Source organism: Alligator mississippiensis, chromosome 11 (genome assembly GCF_030867095.1).
Source record: "Alligator mississippiensis isolate rAllMis1 chromosome 11, rAllMis1, whole genome shotgun sequence".
Taxonomy (NCBI): Eukaryota; Metazoa; Chordata; order Crocodylia; family Alligatoridae; genus Alligator; species Alligator mississippiensis.
The window spans coordinates 50,935,681-50,948,356 of record NC_081834.1 but is presented as its reverse complement, the minus strand read 5'-3'; positions in this window follow the sequence as shown (position 1 = coordinate 50,948,356).

Here is a 12,676-nt window from a genome sequence, read left to right as displayed (position 1 = left end):
GCAGGGGTAACCCCGACCGGGTCATGAGTGACTACAGGGCTCTGGGGGCTGGGCTCAAAGGACTGAGGGGTCACGTAATTTCCTCTTCTGTGCTTCCTGTTTCAGGCCACAGACCCAGGAGGGAAGGCTGCATGGAAGAGGTTAACAGATGCTTCAGATGGTGGTGTTACCGCGAGGGGTTTGGTTACTTCGACCACAGCACACACTTCATGGAAAGAGGACTCCTGGGATGAGATGGCATTCACCTTACGAGGAGAGGTGAGGTCCTGTTCTCAGCCAGGATGGCTGATCTACTGGACAGGGCTTTAAACTGACTTTGCTGGGGGAGAGGGAAACTCCAAGTGGAGCATGCCTGGGGACTGGCACACAAGACAGTGCCCATGTGGAGGACATTCACACAACTGGTTTTGAAAATGCTAACCAAACAGCTCTCCCACAGCGTCTCAGGAAAGTGAGGGTGTCAGCTGGGGACCTCAGTTGCTTGTACAGCAATGCCAGGAGCATGGGGAATAAGCAGGAGGAGCTAGCCCTCCTGCTTGCTAGTGGGCAATATGACCTGGTAGGGATCATGGAGAGCTGGAGGGACTCCTCACATGCCTGGAGCGTAGCCGTAGATGGCTACACCCTGCACAGAAGGGACAGAGCAGGGAGAAAAGGTGGAGGGGTAGCTCTCTATGGGAAAGAGCAGTACATCTCTCTGGACGCTGACATTGGCTCCAAAGATAAACAGCTTGAAACCTTCTGGGTCAAGCTATCGGGGTGGGGGCAAGGTGACAGGAATCTAACTGGGGCTGGGGTTGGGGTTGTGTGGGGCCATTCCTGGCAGAGCCTGGGCTGAGCAGGGCATGGGGTACATGGCAGCACTGGGAGGGGACTACAGAGGGGGCCTGCAGCCACCCCAAAATTTGCCAAACCTAGGGGAGGGGGGTGGAGCAGGGCCAGACCCAAACCAGTGGAGAGAGTCCAGTGGAAGGCAATGAAAATGGTTAAGCGGCTGGGGCACCTGGCTTCTGAGGAGAGGACTTACTAGGCATTTTTACATGTGCTCTGGAGATGAGGAGAATTTTAATTTGAGTGGCTCTTAGAGCTGCTCTAATTAAACCCTCCCCCAACATCATGTATCAGCATCACTGAGCTTCAAAACGGCAGCAAGGAGTGGTGGGCACTTTCACTAAAGGTTATTCAATTAGCTTTAGTTAAAGTGCTCCTGCTGCCATTTTGAAACATGGGAATGCTGATACATGGGAAGTGGAGGCACTGGAGGTGCACTAATTAGCATGCTCCAGCAGACTTGATTAATTGAATCTGCTCCAATGTGCTGTAATTACAGCTCGTCCGAGCAGGCTCCTGACACATCTACAGGCACCCATTTAGCCTGGAGAAGAGAAGACCATGAGGGGATTTAATAGCACCCTTCAACTATCTGAAGGGTGGCTCCAAAGAGGATGGAGCTGGACTGTTCTCAGTGGTGCCAGATGACAGAACGAGGAGCAATGGGCTCAAGTTGCAGCAAGGGAAGTTTAGGTTAGATATGAGGAAAAAAACCTCTCTCACTGGGAGGGTAGTAAAACACTGGAATGGGCTATCCAGAGGGGTTGTGGAGTTTCCGTCCTCGGAGGTGTGTAAGACCCAAGTAGACAAAGCCTTGGCTGGGATGGTCTAGTTGAGGATGGTCCTGATTTGAGCAGGCAATTGGACTAGATGACCTCCTGAGGTCCTTTCCAAAACTCATTTTATATGATTCTATAAATAAAATGTGAAACAGAAGTTCCCTAAACAATGTCCTGGTTTAGTTTCATCGTTTCATAGTTGGTAGGGTTGGAAGGGACCAAAGCAGATCATCAAGTCTGACCCCCTGCCATGGGCAGGAAAAGATACTGGGGTCACATGACCCTGGCTAGGTGACTGTCTAGCCTCCTCTGGAAGACCCCCAGGGTAGGGGCGAGCATCACTTCCCTTGGAAGTTGGTTCTAGCTCCTAGCTGCCCTGACTGTGAAGTAGTGCCTCTTGAGATCTAGCCTGAATCTACTCTCAGTCAACTTATGGCCATTGTTCCTTGTTACTCCTGGTAGTGTTTGGGGGAACAGGGACTCTCTCATTGCCTGCTGGTCCCCCTTGGCAAGTTTATAGGTGGCCACCAGATCCCGTCTCAGTTTTCTTTTCTGGAGTCTGAACAGGTTCAGGTCCCTTAACCTCTCCTCATAGAGCCTACCATGCTGCCCCGTAATCATGAGAGTGGCCCTCTTCTGGACCCTCTCAATGCTATCCACATCCCTCCTGAAGCGCGGCACCCAGAACTGGATGCAGTACTCCAACTGCGGCTTGACCAATGTCGCATAGCGGGGGAGGATCACCTCCTTGGACCTGCTCATGATGCATCTATGGATGCATGACAAACTGCGGTCAGCCTTCTTGACTGCATCCCCACATTGGCAGCCCATGTTCATCTTGGAATCAATAGTGACTCCAAGATACTTTTCTGCCTCTGTGCTGATGAGCAGGGAGTTCCCCAGCCTGTAGGTCTGCTGCTGGTTCTTCTTCCCCAGGTGCAGCACCTTGCACTTGTCTGTATTGAAACCCATCCTATTCTCATCCACCCACCCCTGTAACCTGTCTAGATCTAGTTGTGACCTGTCTCTCTCTTCTAGCGTGCTCACTTCTCCCCACATCTTAGTGTCATCTGTGAATTTGAACAAGGTGTTTTTCACCCCCTCGTCCAAGTCGCTGATGAAGATATTGAACAGTCCGGGCCCAAGGACCAAGCCCTGGGGAACCCCACCACCCACATCCCTCCAGGTGAAAAATGACCTGTGCACCACCACTCTCTGGGTGTGGCCCTCCAGCCAATTGGTGACCCATCTGACTGTGTAGGCGTCGACACCACAGTCACCTCATTTTTTAATGAGGATAGGGTGAGAGACAGTGTCAAAGGCCTTCCTAAAGTCCAGAAAGACTACATCCACTGCAACACCTACATCCAAGGCTTTTGTGACCTGGTCATAGAAGGCCATCAGGTTGATCTGACAGGATCTGCCTCTAATGAACCCATGTTGATTGCCCCTAGGCATAATCTCCCCTGCTGGTCCCTTGCAGATGTGCTCCTGGATAATTTTCTCAAAGATCTTCCCTAGGACCAAGGCAAGACTAACAGGCCTATAGTTTCCTGGGTCCTCCTTCCTCCCTTTTTTGAAAATAGGGACCACAATGGTCCTTTTCCAGTCCTCTGGCACCTTACCAGAGCACCACGAGTGCTCGTAAAGCTGTGCTGGGGTCCCGCAATGGCATCTGCCAATTCCCTCAGCACTCTGGGGTGGAGATCATCAGGACCTGCTGATTTGAACACATCTAGTCCCTCCAGAAGTTCCCTGACTAGGTCCTCACTGATCCTGGGCCTGGCTGCACCTCCCCTGGGTCCATCCAGAATCCCAGTGGGGGGGATGTCCTGGTCCCTGCTCAGAAAAATGGAAGCAAAGAATCTGTTAAAGAGATTAGCTTTGTCATCTGGTGCTACCACCATATTACCAAGCATGTCCTGCAGAGGACCCATGTTACTTGGTACCTTCTTTCTACCCCCTATGTATTTAAAAAAGGACTTCTTGTTATCTTTGATCCAGGTCACTAGTCCCAGTTCCATCTCTGCCTTAGCCTTCCTAACAGCCCTCCTACAGTCTCGAGCAATGGAGGTAGAATCCTCCTTGGTGATGGCCCCTCCTTTCCATTGGGTGTACGCCTCCTTTTTGGCTTTGCTTAGTCTTGCTGGCTAAACGTCTGCTCAAACAGGAAGATATTACAGCATTTCCAGAAGATATCCAGGCTTTGAGCTCTGGAGGGTGAGAGCTATGTAAAGGAGTTGAATCTGCACATGTGGATCTAAAGTTACTTTCTGGTGAATCATCTGCTAATACCAATGCATGTCTAGTTTTACTTTATGTTTACAATATATTCTGTGCCTGTCAGTGTGGCAGCACTCTTTCCCACACTTGTGGCTGGCGTCACTTATTTATGAATGCCTTGGACAAACCAAAAGAGGGGCCTCAAGGGGAAGGGAATTCCAACTACCAGAACCTCCCACATTTCTTTGCCAAGTGAACTTGGCTCACTGATGCTGTTAGCTGAAGGTTGATTTTGGCTTACCTTAATGATCATGATAGGGAATAGAGGAGGAGGCAGTCCTTTAGTTAAATAGGGCCCAAACCATTTAGGACCTTAGGACAAAACCAGCACCTTTGATTGTGCTTGGAAAGTTTTTGGAAGCCCGCAACAAATTCTGAAGCACTACAGTCATGTGCTTTTGGTGATCCATCCTGGTCAGGAGTGCAGGAGTCCAGCTTCAAGATTACAAAATTATGGGTTAGATTTGCATCCGAAAGAGAGAGTCACAGCCTTTTACCAGATGGAGTTGGACTCTTAGCTGCCACCACCACCTAAAGAGCTAGGTGCAGAAGGAAGTGCCTAGCTTAGGGAGATAGCACATATTCCCGACATGGATAGACTCTGCACCAGCACAGTGAAGTTTCTTCTGCCTCCAACAGGGGAGAAATTATTTGACACAACCTATTAACCTTATTAAGGGTTTTCTTTTTATATAAATGGGAAATAGATGTTTTAAGTATGGTATGGGTAGAAGCTATGCATATTATATGAACATAAAAAGGAAATCAGAAGCAGGTGTTAATAGACTTATAAACTATAATTAAAATTCCTTTATTGCCAGATTCTAGTCTCTCATGATTTATAAACATGACTATCATTTATTAAGATATGTATTCTTAATTCATTCACCATTGATAAAGCATTTGTACATTTAAAATGGTTTTAAATTGCATCACAGGAAATATAGGTTGGATATTAGGAAGAACTTTTTCAGTACGAGGGTGGTTTAATGCTGGAAATGAGTAACTACAGAGATTTGGAATTTTTTTCCAAACAGGGTAAATACTTGACTGGAATGGTTTTAACAGGGGATTGAACTAGATGACCTTCTGAGGTCCTTTCCACACTTATTATGTTGCCAGGATTCTAGGTATGCATAATTTAAAGCATGACCATGCATCTTACAACAGGCCATAACACCAACTGAGATTCTTATGAAATACAAGTTTGTAAATAGAAAAAGTAAGTTTGAAAAAACAGAAGCAGACACAGGGAACAACTGGTTCAGAAGCTGTACCAGAATAAGGAGACATACTTTCTTTGTAACTTCATTGGAGAAAAGGAGATGATAGAAATAATTCAAGTTGAAGAGTACAACACCATGAGTACTGTATGTAACAAACTGGATTTTTAGCTAAAAAAGAAGGGTGCATACAGAGACATTATACAAAAAAGGACATAGACACTTTTATAAAGGCATGATTACAATAAATTAAAAAGCAGATTTTTTTATGGGAATTTACAATGAGAGCCAAATATTGTGAATATTTACAAAAGAAAATATTCATAAAAAATCAACTGACAATATATTTCAATGCTCCAAATCTCAACCTCCATTACACCTGTTCATAGGATTCTAGTTGCATGCCCTACTCATAGCCTCATTCTTCGTAAAGGCCACACTTCCCTGCCAGACTAAACCTTTCCTGATATGCTGAGCTGAGGTCTCTCCCTGCACCAAAGCCATTTGTATGTCTCCTGAGTGTTGGATAAGATAGGTGCTTAGAGCTAGTTAAAATGCTGGAAAGACTTCATTTATGAAAGTATCAAAAATGTAAAGAAAAGCTGAATTGCTGAACCAAGCACTAGAGGCAAGGTCTTGCTCTATAATGTACTGGGCCTTGGGCAGGAAGCAACTAGAAGAATTCAACTCTGAAGCACTGATCAGCGATCAGTCTAGTTAACTAATTGGCTAGTTAACTCAGAATCAGAAAATTTATGAACAAAACTGAATATTACATTGTGACTGGATTACTCAAGGAATAATGATGCATAAAAGATGTATGATTTAGAAAGTCTTCAGATTCATTTACTTTTGCACCTATCCCCTTTATCAGTCAGCTTAATCACCTGACTGACAGAGAATAAACTTAGGCAATTCTATAAATAAGGCAAGGGTTTTTTTGTGTGATACCTTTTATTGGACAAAATGTACAGTTCGGAGAGATGTTGGGTAAGCTTTTGGGCACAGAGTGCCTTTCTTCAAGTCTCAGGAAGAAGCAGTGTTAGCTAAATAACAGGAAACAAGGTTTGTGTTTAACTCCCTGGAACTGAACAGAGATCTATATATATATTACTTATTCTTCCTCTATCCATTCTTACAAGAGGTGGAGAGAAATATGCCAAAAATTAAATACACACACACGGACAGACTCCATGTTTTTTTTTAAATCCATAAAAATGATAAGTGAAATAAAATCTATTTGGTTTAAACTCTGTTATGATTCTTTCCCGAAACACTCCAGTGATTTCACAAGATGCAGTTTTCTTTTGTAAATGGTTTTTACAAACAGTTTTTCCTTTTGATGCTTTCAAAGGAAAACAACATAATACTGTCTGCATTAACTGGATGCTGAGCAGGAAATTATCATTACTACCCATCTCCCTTTGATGTCATAGAGAGTACAATACAGTCCCATAGTTTAAAACAAAGCAGAACACTAAAAGAAACCAATCAATAATTCAACACTTCTATGAAAATGATCAGCAATGTATTTTGAATCCAATTCATGCAAAGTTCACGCACATGATAGAAACTTTGGAGAAGCTTTTCAGTCCTCAGTGCCCATAACGCCCTTCAAATGGCTTCCGTTGTTTCTGTCAAGGTAACTTATTTTTGAAAAACATACTTTAGTTGATTCTGGCTGCAAAACAGCTGATCACAGCTTTTCCAGCTTGATTTCAAATGGGTTTCTTTTTTGCCTCAAACTGATGGATGTCCTCAGTCCGCAACTGATGAATACCTGCATCATTTGTCACTCTAGAAAGTGAAAGCAGCAGAGACAGGAAACTTGCAGACATTTCAAAATCCTGTAGCGTGAGTCTTCTTAAAGAAACAGCCATGTTCTTTTCTTTTCTAAAACTATAGTGAATCTCCAAAATACTAGAAATAGCATTTTTATGTGTTACAATTATCAGAATAAAAACTTCCAAGTGAGTAATCAGAGCTTTGGGGACTTAATTGTACAGGGAATGCAGGTCCTGGGTGGTTGCAGCAGGGAACTGCCAGCGGCAGGAGGGGCAGAGGCTGCTTTCCCCTGACACTGAGCAACAGCTTTTGTCTCGCACTGCTGCTGCTGAGCCTATGCAGATTAACCCAGAGCAGGCGTAGGGTTGCCCTAATGTCTATGTCAAGATATACGATATCAATCTTTTCTCCCTTGTCTAGGTGATATGTCATCTGGTCATAGAAGGAGATGAGAATGGTCAGGCAAGACCTACCCACAACAAACCCATGCTGGCTATCTCTCAGGAAGTTGCCTTCAGCCAGTTTGTCAAGAATGGTCTCTTTGATGATTTTCTCCAAGATCTTCCCTGGGATAGAGGTCAGGCTGATGGGCCTGTAGTTCCTTGGATCTACTTTCCTCCCTTTCTTGAAGATAGGCACCACATTGGTCTTGTTCCATTCTTTGGACACTTCACCTGAGCGCCATGAGTTCTGTAAGACCTGTGCCAGTGAAACCCTGGGGTGTAAGCTGTCTGGGCTAGCTGAAGTGAAGGTGTCTAGCCTTTCAAGGTGTTCCGTCACATGGTTAACATTGATGCAGGGTAACAGTTCTCCCTCGCCCTGGCTGTCCTGTACTGTATTGAGCAGTCCATCCTTTGGGGCTAGTGAAACAGTGATGCAAAATACCCATTAAGCAGGTTGGCTTTTTCTTGGGCGTCAGTATATATCTTTACCTATATGGTTTAGAAGGGGTCCAATGTAACCCTTGCTTTTCCTCCAGCTCCCCACATATCTAAAAAAGGACTTTTTATTGTCCTCGATATGTGTAGCCAGATGGAGTTCAATTGCAACCTTGGCTTTCCTGGCTCACTCCCTACAGGTCCAGACCAGTGTAGAGTAATCCTTTCTTTGGGGTGGATCCAGCCTTCCATCCTTTATAGGTCTTTCTTTTTAGATGCAGGACATCCGTTAGTTCCCTGCAGAGCCAAGGAGGCTGCTGTGCCCTTTTGCTGCCTTTCCTCTGAGATGGGATAGACATTGCTTGACCTTCCAGGATCACTTCCTTGAGGAGCAACCACTCTTCCTGAACTCCCCTTCCCTTTGAGTCCTGTTCCCTTAGGGCCTCATCAACAAGCCTCCTGAACTTGTCAAAATCAGCTTTCCTGAAATTGAGGACTTCTGCTTTGCTGACTGACTTGCCTGCTTTACGGCAGATGGTGAAGGTGATCAGCTCATGGTCACTGTCTCCCAGCTTCCCTTTGATCATTAGGTTGCTGATTATGTCATCCCCCATTGCCAGTACCAGGTCAAGCAGTGCTTTACCTCTCATCAGTCCATAGACTTCTTGAGTCACATAGAGCTCTTCCACACATGAGAGAAAGCTTTGCAACTGTTTGGATTTGACCAAGTGCTCTTCCTATGAGATGTCAGGGTAATTGAAATCTCCCATGACAACCATGGACTGGGAGTGTGCAGCCTCAACTAGTTCCCTGGTGAATTCCTGGTCAAGCTCTTCACAGGGGCCCTTGCCTTCCCTACAGATCTCTCTGGGGCTGGGGTAGGGGCGGGTTCCCTTGAGTGCCTTAGCATGCTGGGTTTACAAAAGCTGCCCAGTGGGCTCGAAGTGGCGGTAGTCCCCCCATTCCCTGGCGGGCTCAGTTTAAAGCCTGGTCGAGCAGGTCAGCAAGTGTGGCTGAGAAGAGCCTCCTCCCTAGTGGAGTGAGGTGGAGGCTGTTTCTTCCCAACAGCCCACTGCTTCCCTCAGCAAAGAGTGGGCTGTGATCATGGAAGCCGAAGTCTTCATGATGACACCAGTGCCTCAGTCTCTGGTTGACTACCTCAACCTGTCTCGCCCTCCTCAGCCCATGACCCACAACCAGGAGGAGTGAGGAAAAGACCCCTGTGCCCCCAACCCCCTAATCCCGACTCCCAGAGCCCTGTAGTCTCTCATGCCCTGGCTGGGATTGCTCGGAGCCATGTCATTCATGCTCACATGGATAAGGAACATAGGGTAATGGTTGGAGGGCCAGATAATCTTTGGGATCCTCTCAGCTATGTCCCAGATGTGGGCCCCCAGGAAGTAGCAGACCTCCTTGACTAGGAGGTCATGTTGGCAGATTGTCCCCTTAGTCCCTCTCAGGAGGGAGTCTCCCACAATGACCACTCTGTGTTTTGTTTCAAGGAGAGTAGGGGTGGGTGATCCTCCCTTTCCTGCAGAAGCTGGCATATCTGCAGGCTCTACTGGGGTTGCAAGAGGTTTGTACCTGTTGCAAAGTCCCAGAGGGGAGGGGACCTTGGTGCGGTGGGCCTTGGGGCTCTTGATCACCTTGGTCCAACCCCGTGGCTGGACAGTATGGGAGATCTCTAAGTCCTCCCTTGTCCTGGAAGTTGAACTTGGTCTACCCTCCACTGCCAGGGGGTGAAGGGCCTAACAGTAGGAGTCTACCTCCTGCTCACCATCCCTGATGGCACACAGTCTCTGGACTGCAGCCTGGAGCTCCTCAATCTGGCACCCCAGAGACTCCAAAGTGGAGCAAACCCTGCAAGGGAAGGTGGCTATACTCCTGGTACCATGAGCCTGGAAACATGACAGCAGCCCCGGCAGCTGAGAGCCAGAGGCTCCATCTGTGTGCAGCCTGAAACCATGGCCTCCGTCTGGGTGGAGGCCTGTGAGGTGCCAGAGGAAGAGGCTGCAGACTCCAAGGGGACCCTCAGGGTGCAGCATGTACCCATCTGCATTGTGCCACTGGTAGGCTGGCTACTGATGGGACTAGCTTCCCTAGGGCACACTGGCAGGGCCTCAGGCCCTCCCGCTCACCCTTCTGCGCAAACTCCCATGCTAACTCGCATGCCAGGCAGACAAGCGCACCTGTTTGTGTGGCCTGTTCACGAGCCTCTGTTCACATGGCTCCCTGGTGGGGCTCGGTGAAGTAGGAGCCAGGGCAGGGTGAGACTGTCCTCAGCTCCTCTCAGCTGCCTCCCTGCAGCTGATCTACGCTAGCGCCTCTCTCTACAGGCCATGCTTACCTCTGGCTGTGCCGGGGGGTGGCAGGTGCTCCACAGCTGCTGGGGGTTGGGTGGGGGGGGGGAATGCAGGGTGAAGGGGCATGATGGGCCTTTACCCATATATCTCGCACTGTTCCCTAAGCCCAACTAGGGTTTTTTTCCTGTTGGTGGGCCCTTTTAAACAGTGTGCATACACAGTGGGCCCACCGCTGACACCACGTTGCTCCCGAGCAAGGCGGAAGGACCCTGTCCAGAGATTTAGGGGAACCTGCCCCACCAGAGAGGTACCGGTAGGTACCCTCTCCCCCTCTTTACTCTTCATGGGTGGCTGGGCCAAGTAGGAGCCGGGGCGGGGTGAGAACCTCCTCGGCTCCTCTTAGCTGCCTCCCTGCAGCTGATCTAGGCTAGCCTCTCCCTCCATTTGTCCTGCTTATCTCTGTCTGTGCTGGGGGTCAGCAGGTGCTCCATGGCTGCTGCAGGTTGTTGGGGGGGGGGACTTCGGGGTGCGGGGGCACAATGGTCCTTCACCTGTGTGTCTCGCGCTGCTCCCTAAGCCTAGGAAACTCACTGGACATTAGAATTGAAGCAAAAAGATCTGCCTAGGTCACCTGACTGACCAGCCAGTGCCATGAAGAAACCCAGGAAATACAGGGGTCACCTGGTTTGTCCCAAATGAGTGGCAGAGAAAAGGGTATTTCTCCACAACAAACGCATGAACATACAGTCACACACACACATATATAATTCCACATATTTTACTCCATATATTCCCCCCACCCAATATGTGGAGTAAAATAAATAAATAAATAAATACATATACATATACATAAACACATGCAGATAGATATAGATATAGATTAGGGCTGTGCAAAACTTTGGTTCGCGATTCGATTTGGAGAAGATTTGGCCCAATTCCGAGCCCTTCATTCATGGACAACTACATAGTTGCAGGTACTAGCCAAATTTCCAGATATGAATTGAATAGCTAGAAGCTTAAAACTTTCCTTACCAATTAGGAAAATATTAATAGATTCATAGATTTCTAGAGTCGGAAGGGACCTGGTAGATGATCGGGTCTGACCCCTTGCTCCAGGCAGGAAAGAGTGCTGGGGTTAAGTAACCCCAGCCAGATGCCTTTCTAATCTCCTCTTGAACATCTCCAAGGTAGGGGAAAGCACCATCTCCCTTGGAAGCTCATTCAATAGTTTGGCAACCCTTACCATAAAGAATTTCTTCCTTATATTCAACCTAAATCTATTCTCCTTCATTTTGTGGCCAGTATTTCTGGTAACACTGAGGGGTGCCCTGGTAAACAAAGTGTCCCCTATTCCCTGCTGACCCCCCCCCATGATGAGTTTTTACACAGCCATAAGATCACCTCTCAGTATTCTCTTGCGGAGGCTGAAGAAATTCAGGTCCCTCAGTCTGTCTTCATAAGGTCTTACCTGCAGGCCCTCAACCATACAAGTATCTCTTGAAGTGTGGTGCCCAAAACTGGACCCAGTACTCCATCTGTGGCCTCACCAATGCCGCATAGATTGGAATTATCACTTCCCTAGACCTGCTTGTGATGCACCTGCTGATGCAAGAAAGAGTGCGGTTAGCTTTTCTTATTACCACATCACACTGGTGACTCATGTTCATTTTTGCATCAACCAGGACTCCCAGATCTCTTTCCACTGTTGTGGTACTCAGAATGGTCCCCCCAGTCTATAGGTGTGTTGGAGATTCTTTCTCCCCAGGTTCAGTACCTTGCATTTGACCTTGTTAAATTGTATCTGATTCTGATCTGCCCACTTCCCCAGTCTGTCCAGATCTGCCTGGATTCATTACCTGCCCTCCAGTGTGTTTGCTATACCCCATAGTTTAGTGTCATCTATGAATTTGGACAAGGGGCTTTCAACACCTCCTTCCAGATTGCTGATGAAGATATTGAACAGTACTGATCCAAGGAAAGAGCTTTGGGGAACACCGCTGCCTACATCCCTCCAGGGAGAAACTGACACATCCACCGCCACTCTCTGGGTGTACCCCATAAGCCAGTTTTTCATCCACCTTACTGTAAATAAATCCATGTCACAGCTAATCAGTTTTCAGAAGAGATTCAGCAATTCAGAGATTCGGGAGGCAGTCTTTGAGGTGAAACAGAAATTCAGAAGGGGGGGGAGCAGGGGGGCAGAGGGAGAGCAGTGGTGGACTGACATTTGTAGCTGGCCAGTGAGTGTGATTTGTCTCTGAGGCCCCTTCTAATCACAGTGTCTGAGTGTGGGACATAGAAACAGCATAAAAACCTCTGTCTGCAGGCTTTCTGTGCCTTTTGTAAGCTGGCTCTGAATGAGAAACAGCTTCAGAAAGGTACTGGACTGGCTTGCTTCTTAGTCAGTCGACTGCTCCTTTTTGTTCTTAGAAAGGATTGGATAGGATATAGCTTACCTTAGCTTATCTTATCTTAGAATCTCTCCACTTGATACTTATCCAGTTAATTTCTTTCAATTTATATTTGTTCTCTCTCTCTCTTTTTTTTTTTTTTTTTTGCAAGCTTTTAACAAAGAAAGCTCAGTGTTTTCCCTG